Source organism: Alligator mississippiensis, chromosome 5 (assembly GCF_030867095.1).
Source record: "Alligator mississippiensis isolate rAllMis1 chromosome 5, rAllMis1, whole genome shotgun sequence".
NCBI classification, from domain to species: Eukaryota; Metazoa; Chordata; order Crocodylia; family Alligatoridae; genus Alligator; species Alligator mississippiensis.
In genome coordinates, this window is record NC_081828.1 from 19,145,500 (window position 1) to 19,166,457 (window position 20,958).

At 46.4% G+C, this 20,958-nt stretch overlaps 1 protein-coding gene across 3 annotated transcripts in view; it reads left to right on the forward strand.

Moving 5' to 3' along the window:
* Positions 1–1,215: 1,215 nt before the first annotated feature.
* The window catches only part of LRRC7 (leucine rich repeat containing 7), a 350,868-nt gene continuing 331,125 nt past the window's right edge, over positions 1,216–20,958 (forward strand). For all 3 annotated transcript variants that reach the window (XM_059727936.1, XM_059727934.1, XM_059727935.1), the window contains exon 1: positions 1,216–1,510. The gene's annotated coding sequence lies outside the window, so the exon portion shown is untranslated. The remainder of the gene's footprint in view (positions 1,511–20,958) is intronic.

Below are 20,958 nucleotides of genomic sequence, written 5' to 3' on the forward strand. Positions count from 1 at the left end.
AACACCCCAACACACATAGCAGAGGAGGTGGGGGGAGTATAGGGCAACCAGCAAAGCCCAGGAGCATGGGAAATACCCATGGTAGAACATAAGTACAGACAGAAGTGACAATTTTCACCCAGTCTGGCTACAGAAAGCAGTTTATAGGTGTGACCAAACCCAAGTGCAAAGCTGCAATCAGCTTAAAAAATGTCCGATCAGGTGAAAATCTGACCCCTCATTGCCTGAGGCATCAGATAAAGACTGTTCAAAATGTAGCATCTTGTGTAACTTGTGTCTGCAGAGCTCCCAGCCTGTTGCTGTTTTCAGAACGGGAGGGGGGGGAAGGGAGCAGAGGTAATTCAGTGGTGGGGGCGAGGGGGGGCGGGGTGGTTTTAGCCCCTCCACAAGGTAGGCTGGTGTCTTGGAGCCCCCCCAAGATGTGAGAAGACTCCAGTGCACCCACCCACCCACCCACCCTTCAGAAAGCCCCAAGACAGAGCTCCCTCCGCTGCTTTCCCCCCCTCCTGTTCTGAAAACAGCAGTCCTGGCAGTTGTTATGGGAACCTGGCTGCAGGCCCACAGCTGGATTCCCTCCCCCCAGGGACCAACGGTGAACTTTGTGCCGTCGGGGTACATGATAGCTCAGAGCCCTTTGCAGAAATCCTTCTGCTACAGCGGGGAGCTGCACGTCTGTCTGCACCCGTAGGCCAGGGGCTTGTGCAGCCTGTTCCATTCATGATGGAGAGTCCACAGCTCCCTTGTTCCGCTCGTCCCGTAGCTTGTCCTGGAGACTTCAGGGGACACAGGACATCCCACAGCGGAGGGTGTGACGTTGTCTCGTCCAGGGGCAACCCCAATCCTCTCTGCTAGGGCTTGTTGGCAAGTCCGGGGGCTCCTTCCTCCTGCAGGGGAAAGGAGGAACCAGGGGAGCCCGGAGGCAACAGCCCTACTGTGGCGGGACAAGGGGGAGCCCAGAGCGGTGCGGAGGCGGGCAGCGCCGCCGAGGGCACGAGCCGCGGGCGGGCGGGGAGGAGACACCTGCGGCGGCAGGGGCAGGGGCAGGTGGCGGCGGCACCACCCCCGTCTCCCGGCGGCAGCGGCAGGATGCGGGAGCGGGAAGAGGCGGCCGCTGCCTCCTCGCTACGGCTCTGACGCGGAGCGGGAGGGGGCGGGGGCGGAGGCGGCGGCGGCGGCACTTCTCGCAGCGCATCCGCCCTAGCGGGAGACGGCGGCCGCTGCTCGTGCGGCTCCGGCGCGGGGGAAGGCAGCGCGGCTGCGGGCGCCGCTCCCGGCCAGGCATCGCGCGGGCTCCGCCGGGGAAGGCGTCGGCTCGGCCCGGCCTCGTCGTTCCGCCATGGCCCCCGCCGGCCCGGCCCCGCCGGCCCCCGGCGCACCTGTGCGCGGCCCCCGCCGCCGCCCCGCCCGCGGGGCCTGAGCCGGGGAAGGGATTTACGGCGAGGAGGCAGCGGGCTCCGGGCACTGGGACTAGCTGCATCGCTGCAGGCTCGGGACGGCGTCCGCCCCCGCGGTGAGTGCGGAGCGGGGCGCGGGGGGACCGCGCACGTGTCCTTGAGCGGCGGCGGCGGCGGCGGCGGCTCGCACCTGCTGCGGCGGGCGGGCAGGGCAGGGCAGGGCAGGGCGGGGGCGCACGTGCGCACGCGGGAGGTTGCGGGAGGCGCTGCGGCGCGGGAGTGGGGCCGTGCGGGCCCGGGGCTGCCTGCGCAGAGCCCGCGGGGCGGGGCGGGGCTGGGAGATGCGGGCAGCCCGCGAGCCCGGGGCAGCCCGCGCCTGCTGCTGGCGGGGCGCGTGGGCGGGGAGCTGGTGCCCGGTCCCTTCCCGCAGCCGAGGAGCGGGGGAAGCTGACAGGTGCCTGGGCGGGGAGCGGGGGCGGCCGGGCCGGCCCGGGCCGTGTGCCCCCCGCCCTGTGCGCCAGGGAGATGCCGCTGCCGGGGAGCGCGCGCGGGCCGTGTGGTGGCGTGGTCTCCTCCTGCCCCGTGGCCGTGCCCGCGGTCGCAGCGCCTGGGCGCGCAGCGGGATGCCGAGGTGGTGGACCGAGGGATGTTGCCACCTTGCCAGGAATAAAGGCTTCGTTTCTCTCCCCGCGGCCTGGACTTTGTCATGCCCCTTATAAAGCCATTGTCCTTTTAAACCCGGGGCTGCAGGGGGAAGTGGAGCCTTAGGGCTGTGAGGGAGTAGTTGCTCTTACAGCCTCAGCCGGCGAAGGACGGCGAGCCTGAGCCAGCCTGTTCCTGCTGAAATCCCTGCACAACTGGTTGATTGCAGAGAGGGGGGATTGTTGGTTGGGTCCTGTGTTTAGGCTCGCTGGGCCTGGTCCCCTTCCAGTGAGCGTGCCAAAAATACTCTATCGGCTTCTATGGATGGACTTTATTGTGGGACAAAAGAGAAGAGAAGCAGCCCGCTTTGTTGAAATTAGCACGTTTAGTTACGTTTTCCTTTTTTCTTTCCCTTGGAAGGTGGCCTAATGAAAGGTTAAATTAGCGGGATTACTATGTAAAGTGGCTTGAGGTCTGGCAGATAGGTATTAGCACACATATTATTTTCATCTTGGATGCTTCTAACATAGCCATCACTATCATAAATTCCTATAATTCTCCTTTTGTACTTGTCCTGTCGCAGCCAGCCAAAAAATCTCAATTCATTAATTCCACCCCGCCCCCCCCAACCTGAGCTGTTACAGATAGTCATAATGTATGAGAGATGGTAATTTGATGCATATACATTGCACGTCAAGTGTTTCTATGGTTGTTACATGATCAAGCAAGAGAAATAACTTGCATTGGTAGGTATGTGGGTGTGTTATGCATCTATTTACTCTGATATTCAGGCAAAGATGTCCTTACTATGGCAACCCCTACATCAAGTGTTATACTGCATGTAGTGTTTCAGAAATAGCAGCACCTTCTTAAAGAAATACAAACATTAACCTGTCAAACTAATTACAGCACTACCCATGTTAATGCATTGATGGGAATAATGTGTCTTTGAAAACTGACCCATTTCTGTCCAGAATTTCAATGTTGCTTTTAGTATATACATGCATTTCATTTTATACTTTTTTGTTATATTTTGATGACAAAGAATGGCAAAAACAGCCTCTAGGTAGGTTTTTGTACTTTGCTAGCAAAAATCATTTTTCAAACAATTTATATTTTAGGGTCTGCATGAATTTAAGAGGGCCTTTTGATCCAGGTCTTTGATAGGCACTAAAAAGATTTTTAAAGTTGTTATAATTGCAGGGAACAACCCCCTTTCTGGGTGTATAGGCACTTTTACCCTTTGCCAATTCTTAATTTGTACAACTGATCATTAAAAAAAGTGTAAACAAACATCATTTACTGTTAAGAAAGTAATATCTCAGAAATATGGAGTAGTTGTGTTTGTTTTTTACTGAATAGAGTCTTAAAACTGAATTACACATGCACAGATATTAATATTTCTCTGCATGTTTCCTAAAGTAATTTGTGTTATCAGTTAATGAAAGTACCATGATCACGTCTTAGAAACTGGAGGTATATAAAAGGTGTTTAAAAATAATACTAATACTTGTACTAAAAATGGACAATTGTATTTGTAGATGTTCTAGTTGTAGAGAACTGAACTACTCAAAGCTTGTTACAGTCATGAGCAACATGTATGATTCATGGTATAAATCCATCTTTATAAGCAATCTATTGACTTGTTTGTCAGTCAGGTATATCAACAAATTTAATTATGAAAATTTCTGTTAATTATTAACCTTTTATAAATGGAGCCTAAATAGAAAGTTTGATGATTGTTTCATATATAGTTCTCTTAAAATATTCTGTAATGATAAAACCACAAAATCTCAGATTGGAGGGACTTCCTCATATCTGGGCAAAGAACTGTTTATATACAGTGATCTTAAAATGTATCCAAACAATTGGAAGTACTGCATTACATTTGAAGTTTATAATAAGCATGGAAAATTAAGGTTTAGACCACATGCCTGAGTGGCAGGGAAAGGAATTCTCTTCTATCCCAAATGAGCCACTAGCCATCTGTGGGAATGCTCCAGGGAGACGACTTCAGTCTCTGGGCAGAAGAAGTAGCCTTCTTGATCCCGGTAAATGCTTCGGCGGCTGCAAGTTAGAGAATCTCCTGATTCTCATGGTTCTTTCCTTTAGCCAGCCCATTTCTGCATTTTACAGCAGAATAAGTTCTCAGCATGTAGGTCTCTTTGTCCCTTGGGGATGTACATCCTTTGCATGTTTTTTTTTCCAAATCTGCCAGCAACATTGCAGCGAGGCTTTCTTGGCCCTCTTTGACTGTAGAGGTTGTGGTGATGGGTCCGAGTTTGTCTCTTACTATAGGAAGTAATGCAGAAATAATTTAAAAAAGATATAATTTCTCAGAAGATGTTACTATATCTGAGATTTCCATTGCCATTGTCTTCCATACCTCTTAGAAAAAGGCTTTCTTTTAATTCAGGGTAAACTTTACAAATGGTAACTCTTAATTGTACTTTGATATAATAAGTGCCATTAAATACATGGGAAAATGTGTCATATATTAAAAAACATTTTTGTTTTGAATAAAAAAATGGATCTAATAGACCATTACAGGTAGGGTATATGAGAAATTGGGGTACAATTGTACCAGGTCCCCAAAATTATGAGAATTGCAAGTAACATGAGTGTAAATAAAATAAATATACACTCTCTAGAAATTTATTTTAAAACTTATGGATTCAGCTTAGAATTCAAATAAAATAATCTGTTTTCTGTTTCCAAAATGGGAGGTGGGGAAGCAGGTCCCAGAACCCCAAATTTCTCTCTCAGGCTGTGGTCACATGTAGTTTGAGAGAGCAGTGGTTTAGCTTGAAAGGATTTAAGACGTATTTAGAACGCATGTTGGTAGCCATGAAAATGTAATGGAGACGTTAAGCTGTACAAGGATTGGAATCACAAGGTTGAAAGTACATCAAGTGTCATCTCCTACCCACAGCATAGATTCAAGAGTCCATTCTAGATGCATAAAGCATCCTGTATTGATGCCTGGAATGCCATCCTCTTGTTGAAAATATCCAACGAAAGAGGTTTCACAACTTCCTTGGGCAGGCTTTTCCATTGGAAAAAAGCTGTATCTGAGATTTGAGAAGCTGTACTTGACATTTGATGAAAAACCTGCTTCTGGTGTAATTTATCACATTATAGAGGCTGCAGTTTTACCTTAAAATACAAATTAGTGGTCTACTATAAATACATAATAGAGGCAGTGGGTGTGCCTGTTGGACACACATGCCAATCATCAGTATAAAGATCAGGAAGGATAGAACAGAGAGGAAAGAATAGATAGTTGCGCATGGTATTGTGTGAAACTCCACACAATACTATGCTTGGTCCTAAGAGAATAAGCCACCGTATGGGAGAGGCAGCAATAAAGAACAGTATATTTCTACACAGCGTATGGGAGAGGCAGCAATAAAGAACAGTATATTTCTACACAGATGTAGAATGGAACAGTTAACTGTTGGGGGGCATAAAGAAAGAAATGAAGATCTGTAGGTTTGTGTGTCTGTCTACATTTTCTGTAATTTAATTAGTGCATTATTTAAGGTGGACTAAACCACTATACTGTTAGAGGAAGATGATTGTTGGGAAAGGCTACCTAACCATTTGCTGAAAAAGAAAAAAAAATAGAGATAGGATGATATCTAAAGCATATGTCAGTGAAAAGAAGATTGTTTTTCCTTTTCTTTTTTTAACCCCTGGTTCTTTTTAAGAAGGGATTGGGCAGTGAGTGACAGCCTACAAAAATCTGGCTTGCGTCTCAAAATTAGTTGCTAAAGCAGTGTGGTCGGTAATGTAGCAACAATAATTAAAATGTGTAAACTGATAAATAGGCACACTCCTTACTGCAGTCTTCAGTGTACCAGTTCTTTAGATTAATGAACAGTTGTACAGCACTTTCAAGAGATGAAGTGCTGACTGTTGTTATCCTTCACTGAGGTGCTCAAGTTTTAAATAGAGCTCCATGAAAACTACCATATCTAATTTTGGCATGGAGTACAAATAGGTCATTCTTGCCTGTTATAGCTTCAAATACATAATGTCAGTTTTTGAAAAAAAGTTATTTAAAAAAATAAAATCCAACAAAAAATTGAAAATTTGAACTTCTTGGGCATAACCAGACAAAGTCTATTCTCAGTCGCACTAGTATCAATTGTAGTAGTCACACTGGTGTCACAATGGTTTATACCTATGAAAATAGGCAGCGAATGGATTTCTTTTGACTTCTGCTGATGTGCTTGAAACCTGTTTTTCCACAATGGTACAAGCTAAAGGCAGAGACTCAGGTTTAACTTTGAACTTAAGTCTACTTTGATCTATTTTTCAGCTAACACTGATGTGTTGTAAGCAGTTTTATTTGAATATAGGAGTTGAGTTTTTCTAGTATTTAATTTTATTGACACCTTGTTGAACTCAAATGGAACATCTAGGGAATGTTACGGAAGAAATCGTGTTACCTTAGCTATACATTTATGTTTAACATGTTAAATGGCAGTATATTGTGTATATTGCCATCAATGGTGATATTATATTTTCTCCATTTTTATCACAGTAGAACTTTGAGGCCCCAATGAAGCAGGTGCTTTCTCTTATTCCTTATTTGACAACTAGTAAAAGGGGCACCCAATTTTTAAGACTTAGTTAACATTAGTAGAAGAATCAAAAGGAGTAGGAGAAAAGAAGTAATATCCCTTTTATGCATCGATCCAGAACCTGATCCAAAACCCATTTAGCTTGCTAGAATTCTTTCTGTGGACTTCAGTGAGCTTCTCATTGAGTGACTTGCTTGAGGTCACAGAAATTGTGGCAGAATCCAGGTATTTTAGGTGCAACACTTTGGCCACAGAACAGAATTTCCTAGGTTGAGACCTACTTTTATAGGAAACGTTTCTAGTGGACCGCTAATATTGTCTACATTTCTCTTACTTTTTCTCAAATTAAAAAAAAAATCAAGCTACATACACTGTATTTTGATATCTTGTCCAATTGTTTCTTGTTTCATAGTTGGTTGGGTCGGAAGGGACCTGAGCGGATCATTGAGTCCGACCCTCTGCCATGGCAGGAAAAAGTACTGGGATCAAATGACCCCAGTGAGGAGTGCATCTAACCTCCTCTTAAAGACCCCTGGGGTAGGAGCCAGCACCACTTCGCTTGGAAGTTGGTTCCAGATCCCAGCTGCCCTGACAGTGAAATAGCGCCTCCTGATGTCTAGTCTGAATCTACCCTCTGCCAGCTTGTGACCATTATTTCTAGTCACTCCTGGTAGTGCTCGGGGGAACAGGGAGTCCCCCAGTGCCTGCTGGTCCCCTCTGACTAGTTTGTAAATGGCCACTAGATCCCCCCTCAGCCTTCTCTTGTGGAGGCTGAACAGGTTCAGGTCCCTTAGCCTCTCCTCATAGGACCTGCCCTGCTGCCCCCTGATCATGTGGGTGGCCCTCCTTTGAACCTTCTCAAGGCTGTCCACATCCCTCCTGAAGTGCAGCGCCCAGAACTGGACACAGTACTCCAACTGTGGCCTGACCGGTGCCGCACAGAGGGGGAGGATCACCTTCTTAGACCTGCATGAGATGCATCTGTGGATGCATGACAAGGTGTGGTTGGCCTTCCTGACTGCGTCCCCACACTGTCGGCCCATGTTCATTTTGGCATCAATAATGATTCCAAGATCCTTTTCTGCCTCTGTGCTGACAAGAAGGGAGTTCCCCAGCCTGTAGGTATGCTGCTGGTTCTTCCTCCCCAGGTGTAGCACCTTGCTCTTGTCATTGTTGAAACCCATCCTGTTCTCATCTGCCCATCCCTGTAACCTGTTGTAATTTGTTGTATTTGCTTCCATATAAAGCTTTTTCAGGCAGGGACTATTTTTCATTTGTGTAAGACAGTTTCCAAACATTTATAAGCCTCCTTAATAATAAAAGAACAGTTTGACAAGTAAGAACAGAATCATGACAAAAGGGAGACATAGATGCTTGCATGGAGTCAGTAGCTGACAGTACTGATGCTTATGTTAAAGAGAATGTAGAGGGAGAAAGCACCATTGTCAACAGAAAGATGCCTTATTACTAGGTGGTAAGCAGTTTCTGTGTTATGGTTAGCATTAAATCTGCCAAGGACGTTGTACAAAAGGTGACTGAATTTTATTTATATCCTTGCATTTAGTTTTGCCTCCATGTTTCTTACATTTATATCTGTCAAACTGTGTTGTTCATGTGATGTGCATTTCCACTCTTCTGGCCATAACTGAACTGTAACTTTAATTCCAATAAAAATATTATATTTTCAAAAAACTATTCTAAATTGTTAGCTTTCAACATTCCTTTAATCTGCATAAGGTTGTTTTTTTTTTTTTTAAATTAACAAATGGCTCTTATTCATGCCAACACTTCAGTCTAGTGTTCTAGGGCTACTGGGTGTTAGGGAACAGAGCATATTTCTGTCTATGAATTCCACACATTGTTTTAAAAGATAACATTTTCACAGTCTTCATATAGTAAACCACTTTTTTCTCTCAGACCTATAAATGCTTTTTTACTGCAGTAATATTGCGGTTTAATTTTCCGGTTGAGCTTAGGCATGTATATTTGTTAGGAATTATATATGAAACGCTCTGAATTTTTTTTTCCTTGTGAAAAGTAGTTTACAGTATCATTTACTTAGTCATACAAATATGGTTTTAGAGAATTTAACTACTGTAAGTGGGGGGGAAAAGAGATGCTCAGTTACCAATGGGTATAACAACCTGGATTGGAAGGAATAAGGTCCCATTGGTTTATTTTTGTCTTAAATTGTGACTAATCTACTTCCTCTCTGGCCTGAGGGTGTCAGCTCTTCCTGATGTTCAGCCATTTTGACATTTGAAATGTATGGCCTCTTGACTTTTGCACTCAACTAAGTACCATAGGATAAACTCAGGTTCTTGTGTATCTTGACAAAGTGACACATTGCTTACAGCCATGGCACATTCTCTTGTGATGTACCAGAAAATATTTTGCTATGTCACATAGTATGTCTCATGAAGTAAATAACTTGGATATCATGTGATGCTATGGCATCTTGTGATACTATGAAGAAAGCATTAAGGAAAGACATAATTGATAGGCCTGTGTGAAGCTTTGGCAGCCATTTTGTTTCGGAGGTGTTTTGGCCTGCTTTGGTGCCCGAAACACCGAATCTGAAACGAAACCATCCAAAACATTTTGGAGTTTCAGAGCTGGGCTTGCAGGGAAACGGAACCTGGGAAGAGCGAGGCAAGGACTGCTCTGATATGGACATCTGTAGCAGGCCAGTGTCTGCGATCTGTCCCTGAGGTCCCTTCCAGTGCTGTGGGGGAGGGACAGCAGCCTACTGTCATCCCACATGCAGATCCGTGGGCCTGCACTCCCCAGGAGAAGTCTGGCACAGCACTGCAACCCTCCCGCGGGGCATGGGCTCCTGGATCTGTGTGCAGGATAACAGCATACTGCTGCTGCCGGCGGGTGATACGAGTCTTGCTTTGAACAGTTTGAGGTGCAGTTTCACAGAAAACCCAGCACCTGTCTCCTTGAAACTTGGCAGGCTTTCATGCCCTCAGAGGGGGCTACCAGCCTTGCAATTTTCATCCAAATCAGGCAAGAAATGACCAAGGTATAGGCATTTTAGTGATTCCCCATACTAGCCTATGGCCAAAACATCAAAACGGCATTGAAACTCCAAAACTGATTCGGCCGAATCAAAATGGAAACGTGATCCGAAACACCAAAATGAATCACTGTCCCCGCAAAATGGCCAAATCCAAAACTGAATTGAAAGAGCCATTTCACACAGCCCTAATAATTGACCATAAATATACAATGACAGTAACAGTAAAGATGTAGAAGCATTCTTTGAGGTTATTCCAAGGGGAATAAATAAGAGTAATGAAATAAGATTAAGAACAGGAAACTTAGAATGTGTGTCAGTAAACCCATTTTGATGCTGAGTCTGTGAAAGCCTTCTAAAAATATGGTGGAATCCCCATTTCCTTGAGATATTAAAACTAGGATTGACAAAACACCAAAAACAAATCTTCCTAGGAGATATGCTAGTTACAGTAAACCAGTGGTTCTTAAACTTTTTGGATGCAAGGCACCCCTTATCAGATTTGAAGCGCCCTTCCATAACTCTTGTAAATTGAGCAGCACCCCATTTCAAGAACTATTTTATTTTTTGCTTCTTTCCAGGGGAGGCAGCAGTGGGGCTGGGGGGGCAGGTAGGCACGGAAGCCTGAGCCTGTTTATCTCTTTCTAGCTGAAACCTGAGCCTGCCTTTAATTATTTCCTCACATCTTGCTTATCTCCTCACAGTTCTTGGGATACCCTTCAAAGGTTCTTGAGGCACCCTGGTTGAGAATCATTGCATTATGTTATCTGAGGTTACTGTTATTTATAATTGCTGTGATTTTGACAACTTCCTGCACATCAAAACATACTATAAGTACAATTAAAAAAATACACTGTTTGGCTCTTTCAGATTCTTCCCATCTTGTAGGGACTTTTCTCCTCTGCATGGCGAATTCTAATGAATAACAATATACTAATTCTTTAAGTGTGTGTGTTGGGGGCGGGGAGGGTTGGAATGGGACAGGTTGGAGCATGCAACCAAAACAGCTTGGGGCATAATTAAGGAGGCTCCTTGGTCAGCCTTAGCAGTAGAGGCCTTAGGGGAGGACAAACTGGGCAACCGCCTGGGACCCCACACTTCAGGGGGCCCAGATTTTTGGGGAGGTGAAGTTTTTGCAAGGAAGTGGCTCTATTTGCATTTTAACACTCAGATATTTATCTAATTTCCTCAAAGAATATTAATAAAGATTCATGATACAGCTGTGGTGGGTTAATATTTACCTGAGTACATAACTCTAAGGGGCCCCAAATGACTCTTTTGCCCGGGGCCCCAACAACCCTAAGGCTACCACTGGCCCTAGGGCAGAACCATTTAAGCAGGAAGAGGAAACTCAGGAGGGGAGAGGAGATTAGAAACCCTGAATGCTGCTAGGTATGGTGGTTGTCTTTTTTTTGTATGGCTGACTGGGCCCAGTGACTTCTGTTTAAGTATGGTCCTGAGGTGAAGGCATGATGAACTTTTACAAATCCTCATTTGATGGGTCATTATTAAAGGAAATGGTTCTATGTATTTTTCATATTGTGGAGAAGATAATTGGTCTAGTCCAGTCTATGATACTTTAGGTGGGGGGCTGAATGGTGGTGATGTTGCAACTGAAAAACCATGGAAGCAAGCAATGGAGACAGTTACTCCATTGGTTACAGTTACTGTGCCATGTCATATTTTGGAGTGTACCATGAGGTATCTTTAGAAGTGACTGTCATTCAGTTTTATATTAAAAGGTAAAAAAGAGGGAGCAAAAAATAGCAATATGCTTTGATGGTCTGGGAAGCAGCAAATGGAATTTGGGAGCATTTGCAATATGCTTTCCAGTCTTAGGATTCCCCAGGAAGTGCCTCTGCTGTAATGTGCAACTGCATCGGTGGAGTAGGAGATAGTACTGAAAGGCCTGGCTTAAGAAGTAACACTCTCCTAAGCTGATTTTACATTCCCTTCTGCAGTAGACTCTCTGACTAAGTCCAGGTAGTCAAAAAGCCTGGGGTTGAATTGATTCAGTTTTCTCAGGTTAGTCTAAGTTGTGTAGATTGAACCGATAAGCAAGTGAACAGACATTTACTTTTGATTCCAGAAATGCAGACATATGCCTGTAGTGCTGGCCCAGGCCAGATACCAGGGGGTGCTAGAGCATGCCTCTCTGCTTGCCTGGAGCAGACAGCTTGAGCCAAGGCTAGCCTGCCCACCCCGTGGGGGCGGGGGAGAGGGTTGTGGAGGAGGTGTAAAGCATCCTTGGATACTGGGGGACTGAGTTAACTTGAATCTGGAGAGGATCCAGGAGAGAAGTTCAGTAAACCACTTTAACCTAAGTCAGTTAAGTGTGATACTGCATCCATTCAGGTTTATCTTAAACTGGTTCCAGCCATTTTGAAAGCAGTTTATGTGCGCTGAACTTCTGTTGTGTTACAGATTTGAACCAGTTTCTGATCCCTTATACTGGTTTATATGTAATTTCTGTCCCTAGCATATGGAACTATAGAGTATTTTTACATGTGGAGGCGCCACTGCTGTGATGCTTGCAGTTGTATAAGGGGTGAAATGTGAGTTAGTGTGAAGAAAATGGCGGCAGTGTACTTTTGAACTAAAACACCTCATAAGTGTTTTAGTTTGAAAGCTCACCACTGCCATTTTCTCTGCACTGATGTGCATTTTGCTGCTTATACAACTGCATGCTGCGCAGCGCAGTGTGCATCAGCTTGCCTGCAGGGGATACTTGATTAACTGAGTCTGCTCAGAAGTGGTGGCTCTCTGTCATGCCTCCAAACAAAAAGGTACATGTATAAATACCTATAGTTTGCCTCCGTAGGAGTGGAGAAGTGGAGTTTTCAGATGAAGTTGGAGAGATTAATGTTGGGATCTGCAGTGGGACAGAAAATGAAAGGCTGAGAAGTATTTAGGAGCAACCACTGGAAGTAGAATTTAGAAGCATTCTGGATTTACTAGCTTTGCTAATCACATTTTATGTTTATTTAATGGCCCTCAAGTCTCTTTCTGAATTCTTTTCTCAACCATCCTTCCTTATCCTATACATCAGAAAGCTCTATTGAGCATATTCCTGAAGTTCACCTTGTAATATTTCTTGGGGTTCTGTTCATTAGGTGATACTCTATGGAATGAATCATTGCAACTTAAAATATTCCTACTATAGAATAATTTAATTGTTCTGGGATTATCACTGAATCTAGTTGCTTGGATTTATAAAATAAACACTACACATCCAATCTATGATGTACAGAATTAAATTCTAATGGCTGGTGCACATCTCTTTTTAACTTATCTGGGAATTATATGCTCCCATTTAAGTGTACACCATCTCTCATTTACATGCACACACACACACCCGCTCCATCTCACGAAATTTTTAAAACTTGAATTCCTGTATACATAGCATGACTAGAATTAATGATTATTAGGTTGCAAAAGGTATATGTAATTTATGATCAGTTTTAATATTCGTCAAGGGTTTGTTTATTTAAAGGGATGTAACAGAGATTCAGGAAAATTCAGGTGCATAATAGAAATATTTGCTTTTTTCAGAGGCTACTTTTTAAAGCATAAAGACTAATCAGATCAAAGAAGAAAATGCCATCAAAATGAATTTAACTTATAATATTAACTTTATTCTCAGTAAATAAAGGTGATCTTAAGTAGTAGCTGTATTCATTTCTTTCTGAAAGGAACAACCCATGTAAATTTCAAGATAAAATATAATGCTAATATTTATAAATGCAGGAAATGATAGATCACACATTTTAGTATTGCCAACCCTACAATGATATGCTGTACATCATCAGTCTCACCTCCATCCTAGGCAAAGTCTTCGAAAAAATTATCAAGGCTCACATTTGCGAAAGCCCGGCAGGACAAATTATGCTGAGGGGAAACCAGCACGGGTTCGTAGCAGGTAGATCATGCCTGACTAATCTAGTCTCTTTTTATGACCAGGTTACAAAACGCCTGGACGCAGGAGTAGGGGTTGATGTTGTATACTTAGACTTCAGGAAGGCCTTTGATACGGTATCCCACACCATACTGGTGAACAAGTTAAGAGGCTGTGACTTGGATGACTACACAGTCCGGTGGGTGGCGAATTGGCTAGAGGGTTGCACCCAGAGAGTCGTAGTGGATGGGTCAGCTTTGACCTGGAAGGGTGTGAGCAGTGGGGTCCCACAGGGCTCGGTCCTTGGACCGATATTCTTCAATATCTTCATCAGTGACTTGGACGAGGGAGTGAAGTGTATTCTGTCCAAGTTTGCAGATGACACAAAACTGTGGGGAGAAGTGGACACGCCGGGGGCCAGGGGACAACTACAAGCAAACCTGGACAGGTTGTACATATGGACGGAAAACAACAGAATGCAATTCAACAAGGAGAAATGCAAAGTGCTGCACCTAGGGAGGAAAAATGTCCAGCATACCTACTGCCTAGGGAATGACCTGCTTGGTGGAATGGAAATGGAAAGGGATCTTGGAGTCCTAGTGGACTCCAAGATGAACTTGGGTCGTCAGTGTGATGAAGCCATCAGAAAAGCTAACGGCACTTTATCGTGCATCAGCAGATGCATGATGAACAGATCCAAGGAGGTGATACTCCCCCTCTATCGGGCGCTGGTCAGACCGCAGTTAGAATACTGCGTGCAGTTTTGGGCGCCGCACTTCAAGAGGGATGTGGATAACCTGGAGAGGGTCCAGAGAAGGGCCACTCATATGGTTAAGGGCTTGCAGGCCAAGCCCTATGAGGAGAGACTGGGGCACCTGGACCTTTTCAGCCTCTGCAAGAGAAAGTTGAGAGGAGACCTTGTGGCTTGCCTATAAGTTCATCACGGGGGCACAGAAGGGAATTGGTGAGGTTTTATTCACCAAGGTGCCCCCAGGGGTTACAAGAAATAATGGCCACAAGCTAGCAGAGAGCAGATTTAGACTAGACATTAGGAAGAACTTCTTCACAGTTAGTGGCCAAGGTCTGGAATGGGCTCCCAAGGGAGGTGGTACTCCCCCCTACCCTGGGGGTCTTCAAGAGGAGGTTAGATAAGCATCTAGCTGGGGTCATCTGAACCCAGCACTCTTTCCTGCCTATGCGGGGGGTCGGACTTGATGATCTATTGAGGTCCCTTCCGACCCTAGCATCTATGAATCTAGAGTGGGCAAAATATGGCCCACGAGCTGCATCTGGCCCACTAGGCCATTCTATAAAGCCTGCAGGGCCCCTAAAAAATTTAGAAAATTAATACGTATTTATCTGTCCTTGGTTCCTGTCAAAGATGACCCAGGGGCAGTAGGACCCAGGGGAAGCCCCGGCGGGCTCCTGCAACAGCAGGGCCCACCTGGCCCTGCCCCCTGCTGGGGCTTCTGGCCTGGGACCATGTGGCTCTATGTGGCTGCACTGGCATGGGAAACTCAGGTAAGAGGTTGGGGGTGGGGGAAGGGCAGGGGAGAACAGCTTGTAACCTGCCCCCGCGCCATGGCGGGAGCAGCTGCGGCCCCCCGCTTGCCACACTGGGCAGTGTTTGCTGTTGCTGCCTGCCCGGAGCTCCTACAGTGGGCAGCACAGAGGCAGCGGTGGCACCCACACTGCAGCCTACTGCAGCATGAGCTCTGGGTGGGCAGCAGCAGCAAACACTGCCTGATGTGGCAAGCGGGGGGGCCGCAGCTGCTCCTGCCGTGGCGCGGCTCTGACAGGCAAGCCCAGAGCTGATGTGGGGCCCAGGCTGGCAGCGGGGATGGATTACAAGCTGGTGCTGAGTGCAGGGAAAAGTGGTCCCATCGGTGCCCTGTGCTGCAGCTGCTCACAGCCCGCATGGGGCTGCCTGTGCCGGCTCAGGACAGCCCCCTGCGGGCTGCGAGTGGCTGCAGCAGGGAGCGCTGGCCACTGGGCGGGGGAGGGGTTGCTTTTTCCCTGTGCTCAGTACCATCTCATTCCATGCCGGCAAGCGTGGGGTCGGGGCTGCGCACCGCCCCTGCCTGTACCGCGGGGCTGAGGGGGGCACTGGGAGTGAGTTTGTGTGGGAGCCAGCAGGAGCATGGAGCCCACACTGGTGTCCCAGGGCCAGCGCCAGCAGGGCCCAGAGCAGGAAGGCAGAAGTACAGGGTCCCGGCCAGCAGGGGTTCTACGGAGCTGGGCCAGCTCCCCCCGTCCCTGCTGGGGCAGCCCAGCCTGGCTCCACAGACCCCTGCCAACCTGCGCCCCACTCTGGGCCCTGCCAACACTGGCTCTGGGTCATTGGTTCCAAGGCAGTGGAATCAAGATGGTGACCAGGGGGTGGGGCACCTGTCAAGGGGTGGGGCTACTCATGCAGCCCTCAACAGCTTGCCAAAACTGGATAAGCGGCCCTCCACCCGAAATAATTGCCCTCCCATGCTCTACATAATACCTTGGTTTGAACAATGCATGTGATTTGAGAACTACTACTAAGATGATAGTAAAAAATCATAGAAAAATAGGGCACTTCAGGAGTCATCTAGTTCAGCCCCCCAGGTAAGGGAGAATCATCCTTATCTAAACCTTTCCAGTAGGTGATTGTCTAACCTGTTCTTAAAAACTTCCAGGGATCATGGGCCATTTTTATATCATTTTTATGTTATTCTGTCAAGGCATTGTGAATGGCAATGTTTATGTAGTTTTTAAATAAACCCAAATTAATATATTTTATATGTTCTGCAAGAAAGGCTTTTTGTTAAACTTTCAAAATGCAGCTCTTCTTTTTCTGTAGTTGCGTTTGAGACTGCAGGATATCTATAAATACTAAAAGATTTTTTTTCTGGCAAGGTTGTACTTATTCTTAAAGGAGCATATGTGGAAGAAGGCATGATTAAAAAAAGATTGAAAGACTTGACTTGTTACCACATGAGGCTTTAAAATCTGTGCTGTAGAGACATGGGTGACTGGTGCTACCTTAGTCAGGGAGGCATGTGCGCCCCCAGCACCCAGTCAGCAACCAGAGTGGGGGACCCCTGTGGCCAATCGTGCTGACCGGAAAGTGGCTATGGTGCTTCATCTAGGCACTCGCACACCCTGGCCGGTGCTCGCAAGGGGGGGCACTGCCGCTCCCGCCTGCTCCCCCTTCATGTCGCCTAAGTGGGGAGCACGGCCTGTCAAGGGATGCACCAGCACACTCAGGGGCAGACATGCACCCCTGTGCACCCCCTCCATGTCTCCAATGTGTAGAGGCCTGTTTATAATAAATATTTTTGGGTACAATCATAAGCAAACTAGTTTTTTGTGTGGGCATTCATTCTTTCCTTCCATTAAAAAAGTAATTAATATTCCATTGCTAAATGATTGTTTCAATGTATAATAGCAACAGCATGTTAACTTCAGCAAGTTACAAAATTAAGATACTGGGATTGTCGCTCAGAACTCAAGGGCTGCTGGCATTCTCTCATCGTCAGTGCTATTTTTATGTGGACCAGATTCAACATAAATAGGTGACAGTGCCATGCTATATTCAGTCTTTGTCTGTGACATCTTAATTTTGGAAAGTCTTTCTGAATTTTTTTTGTTTCATTTTATGTAACCACCATTGGAGAAGAAAATAGCCCCATTCACTATATAATTTCCTTCCTCTTTCTCACTTCCCTTCAGGTGAACTGAATTTTGTGAAGGCTGCTGTGGAAAATAAAATATTGTTCCCAGTATAGAGAAATAGGGCTGCAAGAGACCTCCAGGGCTAGGGACAGACATTCAAAAACCCTGACCCTGAATTGATTCAATCTTTGCAGTCTAACCTGCCTAGACTGAATCAGTTTGTAACTGTACAGACATTCCCTCTGGACTGAAAAAATGCAGGCACCTGCCTGTAGTGGCTCAGGTTAGAAGCCAGGGGGCACTAGAGCAACCCTCCCTTCATTTCTACAGTGCTGAGCTGAGGGGAGGCCTGGCCAGTCCCTGGAAGGATGCTTTGATTAGGGAGGGGTCCTTCCCTCCTTGATAACAGAGCATTTATCAGTTCTGTTATCAGCATTTAGTACTCCATCAGAAAAAAATGCTTTGCTCATTAGTTCAAGCTCTTCTTAAAAGGCTTTTTCTAAAGGAAGGAATGCAGGGACATTACCAGCTGACCTGTTCATTAGCTCCAAAAAGCCCTAAGTGGACACTGTCCTGTCTGCCTTACACAGGCACCTCAACATTATCTAGCATACCACATGCTAGTTATGGTCTGGTCTGTGCTGTGGGAGAGAAGAAGAAGGGATCTCTTCTTAAGCAGCGAGTGGTAGTGGGGGGAGGGGGAGGGGAACACAGGGAAGCCAGGCAGACCTAGCTGTGCCTGCAAGTATGTGTTGGAGCTCCAGCCAGGGGGCAGAGGGGAGGGGCCCACCCAGCCCAGAGAGCATGTTGGGATGCTGGGGTAATCTGATTTGACTTAAAGCAGGAAGGGGTATGGGACAGACACTGCATAAACTGGTTTGATCCAGATCAGTTAAGTCTGATATTACATTCAACCAGGTTTAACTGAAACCAGTTTCAGCCATTTTGAAACTGGTTTATATGCACTGAACATCTGTTCTGTTACAGGTTTAAATCAGTTTCTGATCACTTAAACCGGTTTATGTGTAATGTCTGTCCCTAGCCCAGAAGTCATCTAGTCCAATGCCCTTCTAATGACATATAACTAATTACCTCTGTTTGTCTCGTTCACCTCTAGGCTAGGGACAGACAGTCAAAAAGCCTGAGCCTGAATTGATTCAGTCTTTCCAGGTTAGTCTAACCTGGCTAGGCTAAATCAGTTTGTAACTGTACAGCCATCCCAGGTATGCATGTGCCTGCAGTGGCTTAGGCTAGAAGCCAAGGGGTGCTAGAGTAGCCCTCCCTTCCCTTCTACAGTGATGAGCTGAGGGGGGCATGACCAGGCCCTGGCAGGACACTCGGACTACGGGAGGGTCCCCCCCCACCAGCCCAGCAGGGTATTGATAACAGTGTTTATCACCGCATTGAGAAAACAACAGAGGGACAACTGGCTTGACCCAAATCAGTTAAGTCTGATACTACATTCAACCAGGTTTATCTCAAAGTGGTTTCAGCCATTTTCAAACTGGTGTATATGCACTGAACATCTGTTCCGTTACAGGGTTAAACCAGTTTCTGATCATTTAAACTGGTTTATGTGTAATGTCTGTCCCCAGTCCTAAAGGATTACTCAATTTATAGCAAATATGGCCTGTTCAAAGTTCATTGAAATGGAATTGTTCGGTTGATTTCGGATGATTTTGGGGTCTGGCCCATAACTGACATTAGAAGCATTGTTGGATGTTGGGTCCTTATTCAGGACGCATGTACAAAGTTTGTTTATTCAGTTGTATAAAGGCTTCCTGATTTCTAATACTATAAATTGCTCTTAATAAGGAGGCCCTTTCTTGGCTGCCTTCCATCCCAGTCTTGTGTCAACGGTACTGCTTCATTACTTCAGAAAGTAAAATTGGGACAGGGTTAAGGATGGAGAAGGAAAGTAAATTTGTATTATGACAATGGGTCTGCAACTTTCTGTTATACTATTCTTCTACTTTGTAATTTACTTTTCATATGTTGCTTCCTTCCCTGAATATTTGGATAGAGCAACATTTATATAAATCTGTACATATGTAATGAAACACATGAGATAACTTTAGGAGTTGCAGAGGGGTGTACTCTTTAGAACACAGTGGTCAGAAACTCCTGTGAACAGTATCATAGAATCCTGGAAATGTCACTAAAACAAGATTTCCTAAGAAGTGATGTGATTATTTACCTACAGGAACTCCAGGGATTGCTAGGAAGTATGTGCCTATCTAGCTGGTTCAGATCAGACCTTTTATATTTTTACTGGTATAAATTATCAGAAATTGGTCTATACCTGTAACAGTACAGAAGCTCAACACACAAAACCGGTATATACCTGTAATAGAACAGGAATTTTGGCACACAGAAGGTGCATCTACACATGGGCCTGACTGCACAGTAACCACCAGTACTGTGCAGTCCCAGCACCACATTGGTCATTTCCAGCCCTACGGTGTAGTAACAACAACCTACTATGCAGTAGTATCATGGTTTGTGCCTGCTGATGCTACATTGCTGTAGCTTATTGCTGCAGCAACAGTGTCTCCAGTAGATGTGCCTGAAGACTGGTTTAAAAGTGATGGAACTCGTTCTAAGATAGGGGTCAGCAACCCCAGCATGTGTGCCGAGCATGGCACGCGAGGCCATTTTGCTCGGCACGCCACGGCCAGCCCTGGCTCTGGGTAGCTGCTGCCAGCGACGGAGCCTGGGCTGCTCCTAGCAGGTGGCTGGGAGGCTGCAAGCCCTGCTGCAAGCAGCCCAGGCTCCGTGATTGGCAGCAGCTACAGAGAGCTGGGGCTGGCTGCAGCTGGGAGGCTACAACCAGCTGCGCTGGACTCCAGAGGCCAGGCATCAGCTCTGTACCGGCGCGGGCGGGGGGGCCTGAGGCAGCGCAATCCTGTTCTCTCCCCCTCTCCTGGCACAGAGCTGGTGTCTGGGCTCCGGAGCCTGGCACAGCTGTTTGTAGCCAGCCTGGGCTCTGGGCAGCTGCAGCAAGCAGCGGGCAGGCTGCAAACAACTGCGCTGGGCTCCACAGGTCCTGCATCAGCTCCATGCTGGCGGCGACTGCACGCACACTTCGGGGCGGGCTGTGCTGCCCTGCTGTCTTCCTCGAGGTTTGCACTTCTCAGACTGTGCTCCCCACTGCCCTGCCACACTTCCCCTGCAGGCACGGGCAGCAGTGAGGGGCACAACACTGTGCTGCTGCCCATGCTGCTCCCATGCACACAGGGGAAGTGTGGCAAGGCAGCTGTGAGCTCAGAGCAGGCAGCTTTCTGCCATGCTGGATTCCAATGTTGCTCTGCATAAGCGGTGAAGCCAGCACCGTGAGGAGCATTGTGAGTATGTGCTGCCTCCCCGGAGCCTGGGGCCGGGTCTGGGGCTGGGACACAGCTGGGGCTGGAGCCGGGGTGGAGAGGCAAGGGCGAATGTATGTTCTGTTTGCTACTGGTTTAAACAGTGACTGCAGAGCTTGAATAGATTCTGCCTTGGGCTTTTTGAATATCTGTATCTAGCCTAAAGGTGCATATCTATCTTGTCTTTTCCATGCCATTTTAAGCCACTAGTTCTGTGCAGTAGATGTACATCCCACCCCCTGTGCTCTCATAATGAAACTAAACAACTTAGTTATTCTAAGGACTAGGTATGAATTACTCCCAAAAGTGCAGGGGTGGAAGATATACAGGAAGATATACTGATCCATGCAAGACAATTTTATCCATATTTTCTATCTCATGCATACATGAATCTTTATTCTTTTGAAGC